We start from the raw sequence: 25,983 nt of genomic DNA on the forward strand, positions 1-25,983 counted from the left end.
GGAGCCTAAGTGTCCATCGGAAGATGAATGGATAAAGAAGCTGTGGTCTATGGATACAATGGACTATTACTCAGCCATTAGAAACGACAAATACCCACCATTTGCTTCCACGTGGATGGAACTGGAGGGTATTACGCTGAGTGAAATAAGTCAATCGGAGAAGGACAAACATTATATGGTCTCATTCATTTAGGGAATATAAAAAATAGTGAAAGGGAATAAAGGGGAAAGGAGAAAAAAATGAGTGGGAAATATCAGAGAGGGAGACAGAACATGAGAAACTCCTAACTCTGGGAAACGAAAAAGGGGTGGTGGAAAGGGAGGTGGGCAGGGGGTGGGGGTGACTGGGTGATGGGCACTGAGGGGGGCACTTGATGGGATGAGCACTGGGTGTTATGCTATATGTTGGCAAATACTCTAATAAAAAATATGCATATTAAAAAAAATCTTGGCATAATTTCCAGTGGGTCAAGACATTTATGGTGGTACAGAAGAGAAGCCAAACTCAAATCAGCTCAAAAATAAAAATGAATTTTTTCTTTAGAATGAGCATGTTTCAAATAAGTGTGAATACCAAGAGGTAAATGGATTCAGGTATAGCTGGATGCAAAGCTAAAAAATATCAGAATTAACCTCTTTTTTCTTTTGGCTTTACCTGCCACTGTGTTGGCTTCATTCTCAGGCAGCTTTAGCTACACGGTGGCAAAAAATGGCTTATGTTCTAACAGTTCATCAACAGCAGGGCAGAGAGTATGCCTTTCTCAATGGCCCCAACAAAGGAACTGGGAGTGATTCTCATTGGCTGGTTTGGATCAGGTGTCCTTCTTGGTCACTTCACTGTGACTAGTTGGCTAAGCCTGGGTCACATACTCTACCCTTTCCCTACCAATCCCACCAAAAGAAGCACGTGGATAGAAAGTGGAGGAGGCGTAGTCACACAGGGGAAAAAGTATTTATTACCCAAAGAGAAGTAATGAATATAAGGCAAGCAAAACCAAAGTCCATTAAATTTACATTGAATTGTAAACTGATAAATGAAGCACTAACTTCTTGCTTAGTGGTTGGGGGTTTGTGGCATTTCATTTAAAAAAATACTACCAACCATCTAGAATAAGAAACTATAAAACCAGAAAGAAAAAAAAAAAAACAGAAATACTGAAAAATACTGTTGAGTTTGAAAAAAAAAAAAAGATGCATGGCATGTATATTGTCAGTCTGTAAATGAACACAAAGCCAATTGAAAAATTAAAATGTTGGACATCTTCTAAGCATTACATTAATTTAGATGCTTAATTATTCCCTCAATCCTGCACTGGGAAAGCAATCATTATGTTTTCACAGTAGCATTTGTTTATTTTGGTTTCCATTTCACCTCTAATGCTGATGAGCTTCTGCTAACTTCACTTAATAGTATTCCATTGGAAGGCATATAATTATTCAGTTTATAAAGAGTAATGGCCTCATACACAGCTAATTTTTATCATAGTGTAACTAGAACTCTGCTCACTCATTTATCCATTCGTTCATTTGCTCATGTGCCAGTTATGAACCAGGAACAAGGCTGGACACTAAGATTAAAGAGATGACTAATTTGCAGCCTCACCCCTTGATGAAGTCAAAGTGCAGTAAGGGAAACAGCTATATAAAAGCTAAAGTACACCATGAGAAAAGGATTTGCATAGGACTTTAGAGGAGGACCCACAACTAACACAGCTGAGAGATCAGGCAAGGCTTCAAAGAAGAAGACAGAGGGCATTCTTTCCAGAGTAAAGCAGAGGCAGGTGACAACAGTTTTGTACAGAATGACACATGCAGTGACACAAGAGCTTAAAAGAACTGTGGGAGTTTCCGAAATGGGATATAATTGTGGCTACGGTATAGGCTGTGTACAGAGTAAGAGTCAATGTGAATGGCTTTGTACATTAAGTTTGGACTTTATCTTGCAGTTCCAAAACCTTGGTACCCACACTACGATCCAGCTGACAGTAAAGAGCCATCTGGAGAGCTTGTTTAAAAAAAAAAATACAGATTGCTCAGGCACTACTTCTGGAAATTTGGGTCCGGGAAGAATCTGTGTTTTAAAGAAAGTTTTCTGTATGATTCTGGAACACATCCAAGTTTGAAGACCACTGTGTATAGACAATGGGGATCCTTCAGGGGAAACTGGGGAGAATAACATGTTTTGGAAAGATAGCTCCTTGCCAGCGGAAAGTTGCAGTAAAGCAGGTCAAAACAGGAGATGGAGAGACCTGATAGGAGACCATTGTAACAGAACAAATTAAGAAATGGCTAGCACCCACACTGTAGCAGAGGCAGAGGGAGTGCAGAGGAGGTACAAGCTCAGAGATATTTCTGAGAAATGTAACCCACAGGACTAAATGATCTGTTTGATGTGGGAAGTGGTGTGCATGGGGGTGGGTTGGGGGTGGAATCTAGTTTGTGAGGGGTGCCCTTGAGAACAGGGAGTTTAAGCAGGAGGCGTGGCTGTGTGTACAGCAGTGTGATGTTGGCTCAAGGTGGGAGACCAGGCTGGAGCTTGCTGTGGGCAGGAGGCCAAGGCTTGGGACTGGGCCATCCAAGATCCAGAGGCTCAGATCAAAGTTTGAAAATTTGTTGACGATCTTCACCCAGGGATACCTCCCTTCTTTGTGTCATATGGGGTCCCTGCTAGTAGTTGTCCCTCACAGGCCCCATAGTAGCTACTTAGGCTTTCTCTCTGGTTTATAAACTCTCTGAAACCAGGGATTATGTGACTATATGTTCTCAGAGCCTAGCCCACTGCTCGCACATACTTGATGCTTATGTTTCTAGGTAAATGAATTTTATTATTTATTATTACATAATTACAGCTACTGCAGCCTCATTATATCAGTATAGGCTTAGGGTCTTGTGTGTGTGTGGGGGGGGGTATATAAACCTATATTTCTATAATTCTACATGCTTCCTTTATTGCTTTCCAAAATGCACATTTTTATGATGAATAAGAGTATGCCAAATACAGTGCTTTCTTCCAAGCATTAATTATTGCAAGATGCGTGTGTAATTACTGAACCAGGCATCTGCTGCAGATATTTAAATTCCACCAAAAAGAGCTTGATTAATAAAAAATTACTTTTTAAAAATTTGAAGCTAATTAATTAAAGACAAGGAGTAATTTTCAATTATCATGATAAGTGCATATGTATCTACAGAGATTATTTTTAAGTAGAATGGTCTGATCACTTTAAAGTATCAATCTTTTTTTCATATGGTGCTACAGAGAATAAATAAGAGAGACTCAAGCCCCAAAGAGTCACTGGCATGCAAAATAAATAATAGGATAGGAAATATAAGGCTAACTGGAAAGCATATGCTTTCATTCTGTTCATTGATTAAATCATTCCTTTTTTGTTTGTTCCCCATTATTTTTGCCTTCCTTATTGCGGATAAGTGCCTTCTGGGTACTGAAGAGGAACATCCTACTTACAGGGTTTCAAATTGACTGAAAACTCAAATAGTTACAACTTTTCTTTATAATCTGCTCTCATGAGAAAAAGCAATGACAAGTAAGCAAGTTAATATCAGCAATTCCCAAGCAGATGTGGGAATTAAAACTTCAGATAATCAAAAACTGTAAAATGGCAAAGATATCAGCGAAAATTGAGGAAAGTATTTTTCTAGATTCTAATGTCTACATTTCAAACTGGTTATTTGTACTAAATTTTTACATAGAGGTATGGAGTTGTACCTCTCTAAGCCTATTTAACCCTTTGTTACTTTCCAGTGTGTGTAAATGTTCTTGATATAGCCTAATAGTCATGAAAATCATTTCCCCTGATCTCCAAGAAGATGTTTTGTGCTTTTCAACTTAGAACTTACCATATGGATGTGCTAGGTCCTTGCCCTTCTCTTGCTCTGTCTGCACTGAAGGAAGTTGGTTCCTACCAACTCCATTTGCTAGATTCAGTTGCCTATGCCCCCAAAGAAATTTGGACGATGAAAGGTAAAAAGACAAAGTAGGAGAACAGGCAGAGGAAGAGGAAAAACCAAGGTATTTTTCCTCCTTTGATTCAGGGAGTTTCTCCCACAGCAGCTGCGCTCTAAAATTCCCATTCCAGGCCCAGCCAGGATCAATAGCTCCAGGGCTCTGTTAACCCTAGGGATGGAAACGTGAGGCTTCCTGCTATGACTGTTTGCTGGAGTGCCTATCCTTCCCCAAGTTGGCTTTCCAGTCCTTCCAATGCCTTTGTAACTAATTCCTGGTGTTAAATTCCCTCAACTGAACTACCTCCCTTGGGCTCTGATTTCTAGTTGGGCCCCATCTCATATACTGAGGTCACAATACCTAGAAAGTGGCTGAGCAAAGAACAAAATGTTCATCATCACAGAAGAATTTATGTAGGTACCACAATGTTCACATCCCAAAATGTCCAGCAGAGATATAAAAAAAACTAATGAATGTGGTTGAAAATATATAATACAATGGAAAGTTATTTCATTTTTTTTTTAAAGTCACTTTCATTTAGTTCTCTTCGTTCATTAGTAATCTCCCATCAATAGTGAAACCGTAGGGAATGGAGCAGGGTGAACAAAAAGAATCATGCCCACGCCGAGCCCAAAATAATTCCAAGTAGATTTGCCTGCACAAAAGAAAGAAAGGGGTAATCAGCACCTAGGGTAGGTAACAAGACGCATTTAGCACTGTTACTGCTAAATAACAATGAAGACCTCTCTGAAATCCCCAGCAGCTTTCTCCCCAGACACTCTTTTCTCTCTCTGCATTAATTTGACCTTCCCACGACACAAAAGCAGTCAAGCTTAATTGGATGGGAGATTCTAAGATAGTTGTCAGTGGCCTAAAAGGCCTGGGGGTTGAGCCACCCTTTGAAATAAGTTTTGAAATCAGATTTTGTGCTCTTTGCAAGGTTGAGGCTGTGGTTTCACCATCTTGGGCAGGATTCAGTTCATAATATCAAGCTTCCAAGCAAATCCGTTTCTGGTTTTGTTGAGATGAAGCCCAGCTGGAAGCCACATAAGGGACTAGTTTTATTCTCCAAGGAGCGATGGGCCATGTGTTATTTTCCTAGACTGCTGTAGCCAAGTACACAAACCAAGGGGGAGGAAGGGAGCTTAAACAACAGAAATTTACTGTCTCACAGCTCTGGAGGCTGCAAGACCAAGACCAAGCTGTGGGCAGGGTGGCTCCCTTCTGAGGGCCACGGGGGAGAATGTGTTCTGTGCCTCTCTCCTCACTTTTGGTGGCTTGCTGGCGATCTTCTGTGTCCCTTGGTTTGCAGAAATATCATCCTTGTCCCTTCCTAGCATTCTCCTCGTGTGTGCAGGTCCATCTCTACCCAAATTTCCCTCTAATAGGGACATAAGTCACTTTGGATTAGTGCTTACTCTGATGATCTCATTTTAACTTGATTACCTCTGCACACGACCGTATCTGTAAATAAAGTCATATTCTAAGGTACTAGGTGTTAAGATGTCAGCAAATCTTGTTGAGAGGAATCCAGTTCAACCCCTAACTCATCACGTACACAGATTAGATCATTGTCTCTTGCTAAACTTTTCTTCCCACACCCACCTACCCATTTCTTTCCACCACAGCCTTCTGGCAGAAGTTAGTGGTCAGGAGCCCATTTGGTAAACTCATTCACACTGAAGCATAATTCATTAGAATTGCTTTTATCTACTCATATAGTGTAACAGTCCAAAAGGATATGAAGCAGCAATAAGAAACCAATAAAGTTCAATATATTGTCCCTCCTGGAAATATGTACCTTTTATCAAATCACAAGGAATCATACCCATTTTTCACTGTAATGTGAATGGTAGCAACACTTGGGATTATAAGTAAAAACTTGGCTAAGCAGCTCTTGGTCTTCATTGGAATTAACATAAAAATGGCATTTTCTATTGATGGCAAAATAAGGTTATATACCATGTTGTGGATACAATGATATGGACTTGTAATTTCTTACTGAAGATTACTATAAACTTCTTCTTTAACACTAACAAAAAACATACACACTGCTGAAGGAACTGTAAACTTGGTAGATATGGCTAATTATTTATTTCATAAGTGGTACAAAATCTACAAAATTGGGAAGATATTTGAACCCCTGAAACCAGAATGGCTTTCTTTTAAGTCTGTGCGCTCCTATTATGCCTCTACCCATGCAAAAGCCACGTTTGCACTCAATGAAAGATTTGATTTTTTAAACCGAAAAATGTGGGATATGATGGCACAGCTATCACATTTAAGAAAAACTTAAACTGACACTAAGAACTAAAAGGTAAGGTAGGAAAACTTCATGTGTTGTGCTCTGAAAGAAGCTGATTCTTAATTTTCACATGCAGGATCGATCTTCTATAGTCTCTGCCAACATGGAATTAGCAAATATGGAGCCATCGTTCCTAAGGGAAACACAGGGTAAGGTACCTGTGAGGCTCAGGTCACATTTTTGTCAACCCAATACAAAACTTTGTTTTATATGTGTTTCTATCTAAAGGCACATTCCTTAATATACATTGTTGATTAGTGAATATCGAGCTCATGGCCAACAACACTATAACTCCTTCCTGAATGAAGCTTATCTGTTTTTTTCTCCTTCAGGGACATTACAGCCTTCTTGCACTTAGGAACAGTAAGCAGCATTTCAGCACTCTGCTTGGGGCCATTTTAAATGGCAAAGTTAACAACGAAAACACAAAAATGTGAAAAATTAGCACTAGATAAACCACAAAAGGGATATTTATTTTCAGTATCAGATCCAAAATAAGAAGGCAAAGTATCCCCATGCTGGACCTTAGCTGGGAACATGCACTATCAGCAACTCAAATATTTTGTCGCTCTGTTCATACCTAGGAATGACCATGAGAGTGTCTTGAGTATTGATTTTGGGGGTTATAAAAATTTTTTTTAGCGAGTAGGAGAATCCCCAAACATGGGAGTCATGGACAGTGAGGTCCTTTAATCTGGCTTGCATTACCCATAAATTAAAAAAAAAAAAAATGACTCTATTTGTCTAATAAAATAGCTATTTAAATTTGAGGTTCATATTTGTAATGTGAGATATTGTAATGTGGTGGATAAGTATAATTAATATTCAAGCCCTATTACTGATTCTCTAAGTGACCTTGGGCAAAAAGGCTGGATTTCTGTGGACCCTGTGGGCCTAGGCGTCTTATTCCTTAGCTGATAGGCTGCGACTAGAGTTAAAAACATGTGTATGTATACACATGCATACATTCATATGGAAATAAATACAGATACTTTTTAAAGCTGTCTTAGAATTCTAATACACACAGCAATGTTCATATTTAAACGTGTTTACCATCAGGAAAACATATAAGAAATAGTACCCTGTATTAGTATAGATGGAGAACAGTAATGTGATGGGAGATGTTTCGCTGTATTTCTTATGGTGTTTGAACCGTGAAAACCTATTAACTATTTAAAAAATTAAACTGTATAAAGAAGAAAGAGAAGAAGAATTAGACTTTAAAAAGAAGGAAGGGAAAAAAGAAAAAGAAGAAGAGGAGGAGGAGAAAACGGAGGAGGAAATAGTGAAGTCGTTATTACGTTGAATTACACAAAATTGCTGATTTTTAAAGATTCTGACCTACCAAAATGTCTGTTGCTTACATTCAATCTAATATTAACATCCTCATTTTAATGATAAGGAACTCAAGGTTTCCAAAAGCCGAGTAACTGCCCAGTGGCGCACACAGCTTCAGGAGACTCTTGTCCTGAACAGAGACCTGTTCCCACTGAGCAGTGTGTACGAATTTCAGGCCATAAAAATAAATGTACAAGGACTGTTTAACTCTCTTTTTTCTATATGTGACCTTAAATGCCACCAAGTGATAGTGATATGATATCAGTTGAATCAGGATTTTCTCCTCTCACCACTTTCCACTCACTCCCTAGGATTGTGCTAGCACCAGACTCAGGGGCTCTGGTACTCTCCCAGTCATTCCTTCTGCTTTCTGCTCCTTATTGGCGGGGGAAGAGATCTCTGGGATCCCACTGCCTGTACGTTGGCCTGGGGGGCACATGGCCCCTCTGCTCTCAGGAAGTATACGTCACAGACCACTCCTTCTGAAACCACCACTGGCTTCCTTACTGGCTCTGCTGGATCCAGACCCTTACTAGGCTTAAGAAACAGAAAAGTCTAGCTCTGACCCATTGTACACAACCCAAGCCCTGAGTCCTTCAAGTCATTGGCTTTGAAATTTCAAAAGCTTTATCTTACCTTCAACAGACTCTTCCCTTTTTTTTTTCAGACTTCTCTTAAATTCTTTCTTACTTGTAGTTTCAAAGTCTATTTTTCTAACTAAAAACAAACAAAAAAAAATCAAGAGTTTGTGTTTTCTTTCATTCTTTTCTCGAGGCAATAAAGGCAAAAGAATTAGGAGCCTAAAGGGTGAGTGTCAGGGAAGGGATAGGGTAATAAGAAAGAATGAATGGGAAAAGAGGAAAACATAATTTTCAAAATACCATCCTGCCACATCTATGTGTTCTTCTTTCAACACAACTTCTCAGGTAGTTCTCAAACACGAAAAAGTGGCACCTGAGTGGCTTAGTTGGTTAAGCATTCGACTCTTTTTCAGTTCAGGTCATGATTTCAGGGTCATGAGATCAAGCCCCGCATAGAGCTCTGTGCTGGGTATGGAGCCTGCTTAAGATTCTCTCTGTCCCTTGCCCTCTGCCCCTACCCCTGCTCTCTAAATAAATAAGTCCAAGAATTGTCTAAGAAAGTTACACAGACCCTGCTTTATTTGAAGAATACTAGTCTGGACCCATGGAAATGAGTTAACCCATATTGTTACAGTAATTTTCATTTGTGACCATGTCCATATTAAAACAAGAACTTGCCAACTTTACTAAACAGAAGGGAATTTTTTAGGCAAATAAAACCCACATTTACTTTCCAACCGAGGGTTGAATAGCAACCTGGCACTGATTAAATAGGAAAACCCATTGTGGCTGCAGCTCTGTGGCCCTTTTGCTTTGCCTGTGAAGTAGTTCTTTTAGACACAGATGGGGTGCTGGGCCATTATCTAAGCAAGAATTTGCATAAAATGAAATCCATCAACATGATACGACAAATCAGAGAGGAGAGTCAAGCAAATGCAATTTAGACGTTATGCTGCATCTAAATCACAGAAGAGAAGAATGAGGCAAACAGTGCAATCAGAGGCATTAAGCTCTCTTGTAGAAGGAACAGCAAAATATACTATATATTTCAAGTTGTAGTGGGAACTTGGAGTTTTAAAGAGATAAGGATAGGAAAAAAGGAAGAAAGAGAAGCGTAGAATAGAAGAAGGCACAATATGCACTCAGAATCACAGGAAAAGTATTTAACCAGACACTTCGAAGAAGCAAAGAAGGAACAGCAAAAAAAACCCCACATTTCTCTGACAGAGAGAGATGTAAAGTTGGAGAGGAAAAGAATGAGAGGTAGCGGGGAGGATTTGACAGGGCACTAAGAAATGTAATGGAAGAAGAGTGAATATTTACAAGGGATAAAATAAAAATTGATTTTTTAAGTAAAAATATTTCACGGTACAAAGTCCCTAGGCATGCCATTAATGTTTAATTGAGATCATACAACTTTATCGCACTCACTATGTATTTTTCTAAAAATAGTTTAAAAGGCGCTACCCAATCTTGGCCACAGTTCAGAATACAGTTATGGAGTATCATATAGTCCCAGAGAGTTTCTTCTCCTGAAGGCTAATTCTGTTCTCTACCTGCCAAACTGAGAAAAGAAACACGCCAAGGAGCAACTGTTAAATCTGCTCTAGTTCCTGAAGGAGAGGCAAACATAATGTTTCAAGTTTCTCTTAGAAAGATTTCTCCTTGGGGCGTCTGGGTGGCTTAGTAGTTGAACATCTGCTTTCAGCTCCCTGGGTCCTGGGACCGAGTCCCACATCAGGCTCCTTGCATGGAGCCTGCTTCTCCCTCTGCCTGTGTCTCTGCCTCTCTATGCGTCTCTCATGAATAAATAAATAAAATCATAAAAAAGAGAAAAGTTTCTCCTTGCACAAACTACCTCTAATAATTGTGGGGTGCTTTATGCTTTTAGAACACTTTCGGAGGACCTCATTTGAATTTCAGTGAATTCTATCATAAAAGGCATTTCCTATATCACGTGTTTTTACATACTGCTTTTCCACTATCAAAACCAATAAAACATTAGACCTGGTTAATTCATTAGTTTCTTATACTCTAAATACTCTCAACCTTTCACTGTTTTCACTCAATTTTTCCTTTTTCTTTCCTTCTGACTACAGTTATTTTTATGCCTCTGGTCAGTTCTGTTGATGCCTCAAATTTCTAGTCTTTCACTTAGCAAAGTAACACACAAAACCTACAAGGCTTTAGAAAAAGTTCACAAATATCATAGCCAACTGTTCGGCCATTTATTAGTGCTCTGAGAGCCACTGTGGCCTTTTGAGGTAGTGGAAGGGCATCAGGGACTATCTATTAAAGTTTTAAAGCCAGGCTAGACCTGACTTTGAACCCTGGATTTACCGCTCAATAGCTAAGTGACATCCTACATAAAGTGGTGATATCCCCTTGATATCATTTATAAGGTTTCTAAGTGCACCACAATTCCTGCCATATAGTAGACATTGAATGAATATTCCTTCCTCTCCCTTACCTCCTAGAAGGACTGTTGAATTGCTGAGTCACACACAGTTTACGTGACAATGGCTGGGGTTTGATCTTCCTGACAGAAGTAGAGGTGTAACTCAAACCTCAGTGTAACCGTGTGTGCTGCTGAACTCTGACCAGCCAGTTATTTTTGTGAAACCAGGGCATCTGCTGACACTCAAGGGGATGACATAATCTCCTTCGGGCAGGTCATGAGGCACCTGCATACCATAATTCTGAAATAGCCCAAATGCATCACATAATTCCAAAGAAAACCATGCTAATTAGCCCCGTAACTACACAGCAAATGCAGATACCACCGGCCAAACAACATCACTCAGACCTTCTAACTTGTTAATATGGGACAGATACTGTTCAAGTTTTGGGGTCTAGAAGACCTACCCCCTTTCTCCTTTCCTTTTTTTTTTTTTTAAGATTTCATTTATTTATTCATAAGAGACACAGAGAGAGAGAGTCAGAGACATAAGCAGAGGGAAAAGCAGGCTCCCGGCTGGGGAGCCCCATAAGGGAGTCCCCAGCCCAGGATAGTGGGATCACTCTTTGAGCCTAAGGCAGACGCTCAACCACTGAGCCGCCCAGGCGTTCCCCTTTCTCCTTCCCTAAATCTCATCTGTGAGGGGCTCCTACACCTCTGCCTCAGTCTGGACAGAATTCCCTTCTTTCCCACTACAGCACTTAATCTTAGGTCTCTCAGTCTTATTTTTTCTTAGCACATAAGAAAAATTAGTGTTCACCTTTGTGGAAAAAATTTGGCCTTTTTTCCCCTATAGAAGAAAGTAGAAGAAAGCCCCTGTGAACATAACACAACAGGTGTTGATTCTCTGCATAAACAGGAGAACAAAGCTGGGAGAACTGAACTAAAAGGTAGGAAGAAGTTGCTTTGACAGTGCAACTGACCTCTGAGACAGTGGCTCAGTTTCCCAGAGGATGCAGTGTGCATATATTGGCCAAATACTGCACAAGCTACCAGAAATAAGAAGATAAATAGAACACGGTCCTTGTCCTAAGAACTTCAAAGCTTAGTGGGGAAGGACAGATGAAGCACACAGTAACACATCATGATTGCGACAGAAACTAGAAAAGACTCAAAGTGAAAGTATTCTAGGGTCATAGACAGGGGTAGTCAACTGTGATGGGGGGCACAGAGGGGAAGAGGGGACAAGAGATTTCATACAAAGGGTAATACTGATACTAATTAGGATCACCGTGTTGGTTCTAGCCAGCAGTTATTTTTGTGAAAATGAAAACATTACAGTTTATTGATATTTCTGGTCTGTCCTAATTCTTGTATTTTTTCTTAAGGAGTTTTTCACTTTATTCATAAATTTATATTTTAGAAATATATATATTTCTGTCTATGTGTTTGTGTGTGCTTTATATATTGTATGGATATGCATATATGTGTTTGTACATACGTGTATTAAAAATATTGTGCTTTCTTTTATGACTCTTGCTTGCTCCAATTTCTCTAACGTATGTTAAAAGTATTTACATATGCTCGAACCGATGCTTCTCCATTGTAAATATTAATGGTGATTTCTTCTAAATAAGTTGAAATTGGAGTCAGTATGCATATATATGTATGTGTACCCCTATTCACATTAATCCCCCCAAACCTTCCTTCTTTTCTTTTTAAAACTTGCATCTTTGTTTTCTGTTCTGTATTTTCTTCACCATGTTTGTTGTCAGTATCATCCAGCCTGTAACTCAGCAACATGCCTCAGGATTCCTTACAAGAAACACCTGGAGAGGCTCAGTATTGTGATCTGAGCATGCAGCCTCTGTTCCTGCTTTCACACCTGCATGGATGCTGCAACTTCCAAATAGGTGTGCACTTTGCAAAGTGTCACTGTCTTTAGTGTGAGGAGATGCCCTACATCCCTCATTGTTCTCTTGATAGCTCTCAAGAGTTTTCCTGTTGATAGTATATTTGCTGGAGCTTTCAGTTTCGACCTGTCGAAAGCTGTTTCCCTTGATCTCTCTCTGAGTCACACTGACCTAAGGAGAAGGGATTTATCATGTTCACATTTTAATAGAGAGAGAGCTTGAAGTAGTATAACCTGATAAGTATTCCTTAAGTGGACCAAAGACTACTTTCTCTACAGCTGAGTAAGCCCTCCCTTGCTGCTGTTACTTCATTCCATACCCACCCCTGGGGAGTGGGGCAGCCTGAGTTGAAGCTTGCCTCACAGCTCCCTATTCTACAGGCCATAAAAGCACTTTGCAAACTCTAATACATTATGCAAACATACTCTATTATGGTGATTACATTAGAAACAGCAGCCCATTAAAGACTGTCTTTTATTGTAGATCACACCCACCCCTCATTTCTTTATCACCATTTACATGAACTGCTTTGGAACTAAGTTGTCTTATTTTACCTTGGAGTCAATAAGAGGATACCCATGTGACTACAGAGGACCCAAAGAAGACTTCAACTTTTCAGGAATATTTCTTTATGAAAACATATGATGAACATTAATTCTGGATACATTATATTTTCATATCACCTGCATTTTTTCTGCATTTATACTTGTCTTCAAAATAAAAAAATTAAAGTACCCTTGACCAGAACTGCATATGTACTCAAACACACACAACTAATGTCCAAGATCAGGGACCCAATTCTGCTAAATCAACTGGCTTCTAACTCTGCCACATTTACCTTTCTCCTTCTAAAAATACTCATTTCCTAATTTTTCTTAGTATCCCCTCCCCTATTTATGGTGAGAATACCAGCTGTGCTTATAGCAGCATATTTAAAATAGGCAGCTGGAAATAAGGTGCTAGATGCAGACATTAAGAAGACTAAATTGGGGTTCCTAGCTGGCTTTAGTCATTGGAGCACGTGACTCTTGATCTTGGGGTTGTGAGCTCAAGCCCCACACTGGGCCTAGAGCCTACTTTAAAAAATAAAATAAAACAAAATAAAATAAATAATTAAACAGATGTTAAAAAAAAAACAAGAAGGGTAGATCTAATAACAAACTGTGTTAATGCAAACATGAGATTTTAATACTGGCATATCGAATTGTATATTATATTAGGATTAAAACCAGGTAAATACTGCATACATACTGTGTGTGTGTGTGCGTGTGTGTGTGTAGAGGAAGTTGGATAAAATTATGAAGGAATCTGAAGAATCAAAGCATTACTGTACAGTAATATGGGAGTATAGGTGGCTTAAAAAAATCCCTTGTAGGGATGCCTGGATGGCTTAGTTGGTTAAGGGTCTGACTCTTGATTTTGGCTCAGGTCATGATCTCAGAGTCCTAAAATGGAGCCCTACATGGAGCGTCCCCCTCCGCCATAGAACCCCCCACCATGGAACCCTGCATTGAGCCTCTTGGGTGGGTTCTTTGCCAGCAAGCCGGAAGTCTGCTTAAGATTCTTTCTTCCTCTCCCTCTGCCCCTCCTCCCCTAAAATAAATAAATAAATCTTTTAAAAAATCCTTTTAACAATTTTAAATTTGTTTAGTAATAAAGAAACATGAATGTCCTTATATTTATACCTTTATGGCATTGAGTTTTCCTTTCTCTCCCCTTCTTTTAACTCTGTACCTTGTTCTATGACAGTTGCTTCTGCTTTTCTGGCATGTGCTCAAGTGTTCAAATGCTAGATGGTATGCTTCTTCTGTTATACATTCTAGCTATAATGGATGATTTCTTCTGCAGAAGCTGAAAATGGGGTCAGTACACAGATCCCTGGCCCTTCCTTAAATTTCATGTCTCTGAAGTGTGATCTGTACTGTTAAGCACCATAAAGATAAGTCTTGCCTCATGTTCCCTGGCACTCCCTTGCTACCTACTCAGTGTGTGCAGTGAGAAAACTCTGCTAGGAAATGTCCTCTCCAATGTCAGCTCTTCGTTTCATTCATGGATTGCCCAAACTTATGTCTGCATTGGTGCAAAATTAAAAATCACTTTCCCAATTTTCTCCTTTGGTATATCCCATAACCCCTCTTAAGTCACCAAACTATTCCTTTTTACTCTTTTTACTCTTTTGTGGTATACTTTGTCCCTTGTGAGTCATGCTCTGGGAAATTTCTCCTTGCTTAGCAATAAAATATGACCAAAAATCTGAGAATTTAGAATTACTGGTGCTTCCCAATTCCCAGCAGTTTCCATGTTACTTTTGCAAATGTCCCTGTTAATATAAAATGTGTATATGTGTATACAATATATATGGATGCCAAAGTTTGTGTCAAAAATATAAAATCGTGTTAGAATGACAAACACTGAGTTAATGAGACAGATTTTGAAGCAATGATAAGCACTGAGGTAGAAGAGAAATAGGGGCAGTATTAGTATAGGGGCCCTCAATGAGTTGGTAATGTTTTCTCTTTTAAAAAAGGGGAAGAGGGCAGCCCCGGTGGCGCAGCGGTTTAGCGCCGCCTGCAGCCCAGGGGGTGATTCTGGAGACCCTGGATCGAGTCCCGCGTTGGGCTCTCTGCATGGAGCCTGCTTCTCCCTCTGCCTGTGTCTCTGCTACTCTCTCTCTGCATCTCTATGAATGAATGAATAAATAAATAAAATCTTAAAAAAAAGGGGGGGGGAGAAACTATGTTACAATGTTAAGATCTGATAAAGCTGAAAGGTGAATCTGTTTTCTCTGTATCTATGTTTGTGTTCCCAAATTAGTCTCTATTTTGCCTATGTGCATGAACTATTTCAGAATTTTAAGAATGTCATTAAAAATTTTTATTACATTGTGCTGGTCATTTAATCTTCTTTACTGATATGTTACAGAAAACATCAGTAAGAGAATTTTGGAAGGGGAGGGGACTCATACAAAATAAAGAGTTGAGAGATGTAGGTTATAGTTACTAGAACAGGAAACAACGGTACGTATGTTGAGAAAGGTACAGAGAGGAAGTAAAGTAAGGGCATTACCTATAATTACACAAGAGGAATTAAAAATAGTGAGACATTCATATTATGGGGGACGGTGTAAGTGAACTCTGCACTCATTTATCAGAAGGAAGTCCACAGATAGAGTCAGTCTGATAAATGAAGAAGTGGCAATTTAACTATATTACTGAGAGATAACAGAAGTAATCATGCAGAGGAATTAAGAATGCTCTTAAAAAGTTAAACTTGGTTGCTTCTCAAGTGTGGGTCCAGTGTCTGGGTGGAAAGCAAAGAGGGCGTAGGGCTGGGATGTAGCAGCAAAGTGTTCTGACCTTTTGCAATAAGCTCTTTAGCACCATTGACTTTTTTTTTTTTTTTTATAAATGTGCCCACGTACTGCTTTGCTTTAACAAATAGCACAATGTTAAGACCATAGAACCCAAGAAAATGTTCCTCACTTCAGTCATCTGATCGAGTTAGTATTTACTTAAGTTATGTTGCCTGCAAGCTAATGAATTATTTACATCTTCATCCTTCAATTGGTATCCTAGAATGATGCTTTGGTTTTTTTTTCTGTTTCTTTTCTTTCTTTTAATCTGTACTCTGCAAACGTTTTAGAAATGGTTTCTCTATACAAAAACTTAAAAACTATTTATCCATTTATAGAAAGCTTGTTTCTGATAGACTATTAAGTGAAACAAGGAAGCCTCCTCCAATTCAACTGGCTTAAAACATGCCTATGACAACAAGTGGTGATGGTTGCATGTCTTTGTGAATATACTAAAAGGACTGAATTGCACACTTTACAGGAGTTAATTTTATGGTATGTGAAATATAGCTCAAAAAATATGCCTATGAAAAAATACTACCAGGGAATAAACTGAAATGATAGCCATTGTGTTATATGTAGGGGGTGTTTTTGCTTTTACTTCCCTTAAGCTTTAGTAATGCAATATAACTTCCATCATTTCAGAAATATTTTAAAGTAGCATCATTAACATTAGTGTGTGGCATCATCTCTATGTGTAACTTTTCCTCTTAATTCCATAACACTTTTTATTTTCTTGTGCACTCTTAAGTGCATAATCATTTGCATTTTAGTCTATTTTCTTTATAGCTTGGGACTTGGTGTTACTCTCATTTTTGTTTGATTTTTTTCTTTTCGTCACCTTGATGCTGCCAAATCTTTACTTGTCATTTGCTTTTTCTGCTCTGTTTTCTTTACTCACTGTAACACTTTGCTGCTTTTCTTGAGAACTCTCCCTGAAATACATATAAATGCTTTAACCAAACTGTGACTTCATGAAAGAAGAACTGGACTTGCCTGCCTTGAATCTTTCTTCAGTCCAATCAAAGCTTGCAGGCAATCTGAAGGAGGGGGTAAGAAGAACAAGGAGAGTAAGAGGAGGAAAAACATATTTACTGAACCCCTTCCATGTACCAGGCTTGGAACATTCATTTCCTTGATACTCCCCCTCAAGCCGGGGCGGGGGAAGGGGGGCACTGTTTTTCTCTTCTTTTATTATTATTTTTTAAAGTTAAATTCAATTTGCTAACATATAGTATAACACACAGTGCTCATCTCATCATGTCCCCTCCTTAATGTCCAGGGCCCAATTACTCCATCCTCCCACCCTCCTCCCCTTCCACAACCCTTTGTTTCTCAGAGTTGGGAGTCTCCCATGGTTTGTCTTCCTCTCTAATTTTTTCCCACTCAGTTTCTCTCCTTTCCCTTATGATCCCTTTCACTATTTCTTATATTCCACATATGAATCATACTGTCTTCTTTTAAGTTCAGACTCTGTGACTCTGATCACCTAAGCAACTTGCTCAAGGTCATACAGCCGGTAAATAGCAGAAGCAAGTGTCAGACCTGATTCTGGCCTAACTTCAAAACCAGCACTCCCTTGCCCTACACCTTCACGTTTAGTTAGGTCAATTCTGTTGAGACATATTGCCAAGATGGCCTCCAAAGGTTGTGCCAACTTAGACTAATGATTAGTGAATTTTCATGTTTATTGGCCACATATATAGTTGCCATTAGTAGATTTTCTGATGTATATCAGCCATTTATACAATTCCTTCTCTGAATTTCCTCCTTATTCCCTTTTCCTGTTCTCCTACCATGTTATACATTATTTATAATTCTTATTGATTTGTTGCACTTGATCTGTATCATGGCTAAGGATTTTTTATTTTCTGTATACCTGTGATTCCTAGATTGCCATTCACCTCCTGACTTTGTTTATAGCACTTTCAAATATAAATTATAAAATACATAATTGTTCACATCTTACCTTGTTCCCTGTATAATTATGTGTCTAATGTTACTCCCAAAATGATTTTACCACCCCTAGGTTATAAAAACATTTCTGTGAATTTTGGTTTTAGTAATTTTATAATTTTCTTTTCATTAAACAATGTTCGGGTCCTTAATCTATCAGGAATTTAGCAGATGATATGAAAGGAAATGAACATTATTCTCTTTGTCTTAAACAATAATCAGATATCCCAAATCAATTCATTTCACTTTATATTCTGAATCTGTATGCCCCCTTTGTGATTTCTAAATATATACACACAGCATACATAGACTAAATTGAGATACACACAGACACACGCACACACACACACGTCTGTCTTTAAATTTTCTAGTCCATTCTGTTGACTTACTGCCTATTCTTAAACCAGTAGCATGCTGTTAATTTTGAAATTCAGTAGAACAAATTCTATCTTCTTATAGTATCGATTTTATTTATTTACTCATGAGAGACAGAATCTTAATTATTATTTCAGCATTATATTAAAGAGTTAGTCTTGCACTTCATATTTCATAGCCTCTTTTTCTTGCATATAAAATTTTCAAACTTTACAGTTTCATTTCTCTTTTTTAATGCAAAATAGTATCTCTTCTATATCCAAGTTTAGTTTTTAAAAACCTCTTTAAAGAGAATTCATTGTTAAGGAGCTTAAGGCTTTGTGAGGAAAACAAGGTTTAGGGAAATCAGGTCATAATTCAACTAGAAAATATATATATATATATATATATATATATATATATATAGTTTTCTTAAATGTTTATTAAAATAAAATAATACATCCATTCTGAATTAATTATTAAATTCATCTTTTTTTTTTTTTTTTTGCTTTAGGGGGACTTTCCAAGACTTCTCTTTTATGAAATTTCAGCAAGATGCATGACTATTTTATCACACATGATATTCATGAGTCTTTTCCTATTAGTTTTGATCACTACATTTCCAGTTTTATCACTTGGAGTAGTGGACTCCCACTCGCTAGTCTCAAAATGACCCTAAAGAAAGTCATTTGATAGGAGTTAAATATAACTATATATTTGGGATCTGAAGTTGTACAGGTCTGGAATCAGAATCAGCTTTGCCTCAGAATCTCTATGTGACTTTGGGCAAGTGAGGTAACCTCTCTACATTAGGTTTCTCCATCTATAAATGGGTGAGAAATAATAATAGTGCTTCATAGATTGTTGAGAAAAGTAAACTGGAATATGTAAAGTTAACAGCCAGTACTTTCCATGTGATATGTGTTAAATAAATGTTAGCAATATTTTTATTGAGATGGTTGTCAGTATCCTTACACTACAAAAAACAATGGTTCATTTGGGTGATAGAAGCAGGGATATTGTGAGGATATTCATGGAAACAGGGCTTTCAGAACCTCCCTGGAATTCAGAGAGAAGCTATGGGGTTAGGCAGGATTGTGGATATTGGCATTCATTCAGACACCAGAGGCATCCTAGGAAGAGTCACTGACCTGAGTCATTTTGGCGAGTTCAGGGATCCCATAACTGCCCTGACTCAGCAGCCCTCCATCTGCACTGCTTCATCTCTGTTCCTACTCACCAATTTCTCATCTCCCCTGTGAATACCTTTTGATTTCAGCTTACTGTAGTTTCTGCTTGTTCATAACTACTTGCTCACCTTTCCTAATAATGCAAAGCTTCAACTTATTCACAATTTGTCAGCCCCATGTCAGATTTCCAGGAGATAGAGTCTGCTTGACCTGATGATGCCCCTGTTTGGATACACTTTCTATGCCAAACCATTTCATAGGCCTCAGACACATCTAAAAATCGTTTGGGGGCTAACGCTGAGGTGGGAGAACTGGGGGTTAGGGATTAGGCAGGGGTAGGAGTGGTCATGTGGTATGGAAGATGCCCTACCCCCTCAGTAGGAGCACAGGCCTTGTGGTTCCCCCATGGGGCTATGTGGTGACCCGTTTGTTCATAGCAATACCTTGAATAAATTACATCTAATCTATTCAACATAGCCCAAAAGGAATCTATCACTGCCCTTCCTTCCATCCATAGGATTATAATTATTTAGGTTGGTTTCCAACTTGGTGTAAAATGGGGAAATTTTTGGCTCAGAGGATCTAGCAAGAATTAAAACGTAGATGCCCAACCTAGCCTTTCTTCCTGTATTACTTTGTTCTTGTTTTAAAATTATTCCCTGGGGAAAAAAATAAAATAATTCCCTAGGGGAAGCTGGGTGGCTCAGTCGGTTAAGCCTCTGAATCTTAATTTCAGCTCATGTCATGATCTCGGGGTCCTGGGATCGAGCCCCATATCAGGCTCTGTGCTAAGCTCAGAATCTGCTTGGGATTCTCTCTCTCCCTCTCTCTCTCTCTGTTCCCCCCTTTTGGTACTCAAACATAAATAAATAAATCTTTAAAAAAATAAATAAAATTAGTTCCTGTCTCTTTCCTTTCTGACCTCCATAAACTATAACTCTAAATTTGAGGGATCTAATACTACCAGAATGACCTGCTTCTGGTTTATATAACACTTGGCCCTTATGTGTATGGTTTATTTTTAGCTCTTCCAGGCTTCCTTTGAACTCCTTTTCCTTCCTTTGATTCTTAATTTTTTACTACCTTTAATCTCAGAGCTTGTGTTACTTCCCCTTCCTCTATTCTTCTGTCTTTTATAGCTTAGGCACCCTCCACAGTGCCTCTCATCTCCTTTGGGCTTCACCTCAATGGATTTCCCTGGGACCACTTTCTTCCCACTTCTTCCTGCCTCTTGTCATTGAGCTCATGAAGTTTTCTCCTCTATTGACTGAAAACAAAGGAATCTCTAGTGGTCTTGCTACTCTTCCTCAGCAAAGGTTCATCTTGGCAATCACTGTCCACTTTTTCTTATTCATTTAGTTTTATTTCCAGCATTTCCTGAAATTTATCTTCTTGTTTTTATCCAGCCCTCTTCTATTGCCCCTATATATCCTTTTTCTCTTATGAAATCAGTTAATTCCCCTGCATTCAAGGGCAAGTGAAACCAGACATTGCCTGTATTAATTTTCTAGGGCTGTTATAATAAAGTATTATGACCCACAGTTCTGGTGGTTGAAAGTCCAACAACAACATTGGTTTCTTCTGAGACATCTCCTTGGCTTGCTGTTGGCCTCCTCCCTGTGTCCTCACATGGTCTTCACTCTGTGTGTCTATGTCCTAATTTTCTTTTCTTATAGGGACAGCAGTTACATTGGATTATGGCCCATCTGAATGACCTCATTTAAAAATTACCTTTTTAAAGATCCTATCTTCAAATACTATGATATTCTGAGGTACAGGAGGGTGAGCACTTCAACATATGAATTTGGGGAACAGGGACATGATTCAGCCCTTGATATTGCCTATTCTTTAAAATACAGATCTACATTTTTCTCCTCCTCCATGTTTTCTGATCCCAAAAGTCCATAGTGACACTGTCCTTATAGAACTTGTGTGGAAGTCATTATCCCTACCATCCATCTGGTAATCAGTCGTGAGCTGTCTTGTACCATCTCTTGTTTTGCTATATTATTATGTATGATTTGTGTTGTTAATTTCTTATGTTTTATTTCCCCAAATGGGCTAAATGAAGCTGAACCATACCTCTCACTCTTTGAATCAACTGTGATATCAGGTCCAGTACTTTACATGTCATTTGTTTTCAGTAAGCAAGTGTGATAATTTTCGTCAATGTTCTCCTAAATTCAAACCACCTTAAAGCTTGTCATTAATTAATTGTTATCAGTCAACTCCAAAAAATATGTTGTCAGGATGCCTGGGTGGCTCAGCGGTTGAGCATCTGCCTTTGACTCAGGGCGTGATCCCGGAGTCCTGGGATGAAGTTCCACATTGGGCTTCTTGCATGGGGCCTGATTCTCACTCTGCCTATGTCTCTGCCTCTCTCTCTGGGTCTCTCATGTATAAAAATAAAAAAAAAAAAAGTTTTCTTTGAAAAAGGGCCCTGTTTGCCCAAATTAGTCAGAACTCAGTCAAGTAGGACCAGGGCAGTGATGAGACATGTTTGAGACTGATTTTATAAGGGTCAAAACCAACTGAGATTACTGGTAAGGTTTGGATAGGGTCAGTTTGGAGCAAGGTCCTTTTTTTTTTTTTTTTTTTTTGCAAGGTCCTTTTTAAAGAAAATATATTTTATTTTAAATTCAATTTGTCAATATATAGTATAACACCCAGTGCTCATCTCATTGCGGGCAATGTCCTTAATAAGACTGTGGTCAGGGAGGGCTGGGTGGCTCAGTGGTTGAGCATCTGCCTTTAGCTCTGGTCATGATCCCGAGGCCCTGGGATTGAGTCCCACATCATGCTCCCCACAGGGAGCCGGCTTCTCCCTTTTCCTATGTCTCTGCCTCTCTCTCTGTGTCTCTCATGAATAAATAAATAAAATCTTAAAAAAAAAAAAAGACTGTGGTCAGAGGGTGGGTGATGGGGTTCCATTTGATTGGCAAGGTGAGTATGGAACAAAGGACATGCCTAAGTTGCAAGTCAGGCTTTTGTTGGTGAAGCAGGGAGAAATCATCACTAAGGGAACAGCACCCAAGGTGAGTTTGAGAGAGAAATTCTGTCTCAATGCTCAACTAGTCAAGAATTCCTTCACTAACAGGGTGCATGGTTGGAATAATGACCCATGTATAAGATTTCATCTCTCTAGATGGCCCAGTGAGTGTAGCCTTCCAGAGACCCTTAGCTTCTATCTTACTGGAGTCTTATTCTACTGGTGCCTCACTTTCCCTCCCACCAGGCCTTGACACATCATCTCTCTGATATTTCCAAATGGCCGCCAAAGACCAGAGGGCTTGATGCCTTCTCCCATCTTGCCACATCTTCATCACAAATCCTCTCCAAGCAACATGTAACTTCTTTCTCAACAGAACCCTCCCCTCTAAGTAACCCTGGGCTTACTTTCTCAAATCTGGTCATCCAAAATCATTTCTAATGCTTTTAAGTTTATTAAGCATTTACTAAATGGTAAGCACTATGGTAAATACTTTAGAAGCATCTTTTCATTACAACCCTCTGAGATAGCGTATTGGTTTTCTATTGCTGATATTCTACAACAAATCATCACAAACTTATGGCTTAAAACAGCACTAATTTATTTTCTCACATTTTCTGTGGGTCAGGAGTCTGGGTACAGATTAACTGGATCCTCTGTTCAGGGTCTTAGAGGCTAAAACAATGTGTCTGCTGGGGCTGTGATCTCATCTGGGGATCTGGTCCTTTTCCAAATTTACTGATTTTTGGAGGAGTTCATTCCTTGCAGCATGATGACCAAGGTCCCGATTTTTCTGCTATCTTCCAGCAGGGGACTATTTTCAGCTCCAATTGGTCACCCTCAGATTCTTGCCATATAGCTTCTCTACTCATGGGTTGTTAGATTTCTTCTATGTCAGTAGGAGAGTCTGTCTGAGGCCTTATCTTCTTCTAAAAGCTTATCTGATTAGGTCAGGCTCACCCAGGATTATCTCTCTTTGATTAATTCCAAGGCAACAGATTAATAACCTACTCACAGGAGTGATATTTCATGAGATTCACTGGTGCCACCCAATATTCAAGGGGGATGGGCACGCACACCATGGGGCAGAAAACTTGAGGCCATATTTAGAATGCTGCTCATCACATGGAGGTACCACTGTGACACCCCATATTACAGATGCAAAGAACAGTCACACAGCTTATAAGTGGCACAACTGTAGTGGAATTCCAGGCATTTGGATTCCCAAAACACTGTTCTAAATGAGTGTATAAGACCACTTTTATTAGCTCAACTTCTGCCTGCAACACTGTCCTTATCCCTATTTCTCCCTGTAAAATTACATTTGTTCTGTCAATGTTCAACTGAATTCTCATGTCCCTGATAAAGTCTTTTTGATTTACCAAGCTTGATGCTGACCACAGTTTACTATCACATCTCTCATATGTTTTCAAAATAATCTGCCAATTAAGTATTTACAGGGCACACTAAGTATCAAGAACTAATGCTCCGTGTTTATGCCAGAAACCTATTGACTGCTTTCTATAACTGACCGTGGTTATCAAACTTACCGTAAAGAACACTTTATCCCTAGGCATACTTAGAAATAAAAAAATAATAAAAGATTTATTTGTTTCCACCCCCTCAAAAATACAATAAATGTTATGCCCTTAGGCTAAGAGATAAACTATATTGGAAAGAGTAAAATGTCTTTTTGGGAATTGGACCAACATGTTGTAGTATCAATGCAACTAAAAATTCAATTCCAGCTAAGTGTGTCCAGGAAAGTGGGTCCAAGAGTTTTGTTTTTTTAATGCAGCAGTTCTCAAACTTGAGTATATCAGAATCACCTGAAAGCTCATTAAAATGTAGATTGCTGAGCCCCCTTCCCAGAAGTTTTGTTTAGCAGGTCAGTAGCAGGGCCTGAGGATTTGTGTTCCTAACAAGTTACCAGTGGGGTCTGGGGACCACACTGAGAAACAGTATTCTGGAGGGAAAAACAAATAGGCAAAAACTAGAGAATAGCTAATTTTAGCTAAAGATTTAGAAGAATCTTTTCTTTTAAGCGTTGTTACTCTCCCCCAAAGGGCACTCTTTAACAAAGAAGGGAATTTTCCTTGAGTAGAAATAAGCAGACATTGGATGATTGCTCAGAGGGGAAATTGTAAAACTGACTGCTGCAGTAAGAAACGGTGTCCTGGGTCCGATCCACGAGGCCAGGACTGATCTGGGGGCATTGGTAGGGCAGAGGGAGAGGGGTATGGGATTTTTGCCAGGACACAGCTAGCAGGAAGAGAAGCCTAGGGGCTGAATCAAATGACTTTGGCACTACCTGGAAGAGAGTTTTAATTCACCAACAAGAATGGGAAGTTAAAACAATGTAACTAGGAAGCAAATATTAGACTGAGCAAGGAATATCAGACCCGCACCAATCTAGAAAGGATTATGTGGCTCATAACTGAAGGGTGGGTAGAAATGCAAAAGGTATTTCAGGATGGTAATCCACAAATGCTGGGCATCCCACACAGTGATCCTATTGCACAGGTCTGGTCAAATATTTTGAGATTGAGACAACAGGTGGAAGACTGGGAGGTGGAGAGCAATCACTGCACAGAGCAGAGTTGCTCTGGAGTTTCTCCTCAGACTCACCTGATCGTCAGTCACCAAGGGGAACTTTTAACAATGCCAGACCTCAGAGTCCCAGTGGGTGTAGGGTCGGCAATGGAGGGTCACATGTGGTGGGAGAGAGACAGGAACCTGCCATTCCCAGACATCTTCAGGTTTGTAATTCATTAGCCCTGATGATCTCTATCAACATTAGTGTTTGGTAGTCGTCCTGGAAGCTCTTTCACAACAGGAGACTTGGCTCTGTGAGTTATTAATCCTTAAGCAATTCCATCCAGTTCTCTTGCTAAGAACACACTTATTTTTACAAGCAGGACACTGAAGGAAATCATAGTGCTTCTAGTTTTACCTTTTTTTTTTTTTTTGCATTGAGCTGTGATGTGATAATTCTATTTTCATTAAAAAAAGGCTTCTGCTTTTAATAAAATGAACGGTTTGGAAACAACTGGGTAATAGTGGAGGAGGGAATGTCAAACTTTGAAGACACACAGATCAGGTTTGAATCCCAGCATTGTCACCTTGAGGGAATTGCTTAATCTCTCAGAGTTTTGCTTTTCTTATCAGTACACGGAGAAAAATAGGCCAAGTCGGTGGTGGTTCCGAACTCTGAGGTCACTGTTGTATTTCTAGTTCTTGGCACGTACGAGTTGTTCACAAAAACATTTGCTGAATGAGCTAATAATTTATATGTAGGCAGTCTAGCACAGCACCTACTTACTAAAAGGGAGTTAGTGTTATTATTGCAAGCTACCCCAACGCCCCCTCCTTTTTTCAGACTCATGCTCAAATACTACAAGTGCTTACACTTCATATTTCAGAAAAATATCATTTAAGGAGGTGTTGAGATTTGGATGTGGTACAGTTGAGATGTGGCCAAAAGAGACTTTATTTTGACCCATAATTTTTGTAATTTTGGAAAAAATATATCCGTGTATTATTTGTTCAATTAGAGAAAACATGGAAACATTTCAAAAGTAAAACTAAGAATCTCCTTCACATTACTCCGTATATGGTCTGCCAGCCAGCTTAGGGGATCTTG

The 25,983-nt window shown here is 39.1% G+C and overlaps 1 long non-coding RNA gene across 6 annotated transcripts in view; it reads right to left on the bottom strand.

Moving 5' to 3' along the window:
* Positions 1-4,352: 4,352 nt before the first annotated feature.
* LOC144291737 (uncharacterized) overlaps positions 4,353-25,983 on the bottom strand; it is a 95,215-nt gene continuing 73,584 nt past the window's right edge. For 4 of the 6 annotated variants that reach the window (XR_013359200.1, XR_013359199.1, XR_013359205.1 and 1 more), the window contains 3 exons: positions 16,848-16,891; positions 8,244-8,324; positions 4,353-4,619 (listed from right to left, as the gene is read on the bottom strand). This is a non-coding gene — a long non-coding RNA (uncharacterized LOC144291737). Of the gene's footprint in view, positions 4,620-4,689; positions 6,403-8,243; positions 8,325-16,847; positions 16,892-25,983 lie in introns of those variants that run through there. The other 2 variants (XR_013359203.1, XR_013359202.1) reach the window with 2 other exon arrangements.

Source organism: Canis aureus, chromosome 20 (genome assembly GCF_053574225.1).
Source record: "Canis aureus isolate CA01 chromosome 20, VMU_Caureus_v.1.0, whole genome shotgun sequence".
NCBI lineage: Eukaryota > Metazoa > Chordata > Mammalia > Carnivora > Canidae > Canis > Canis aureus.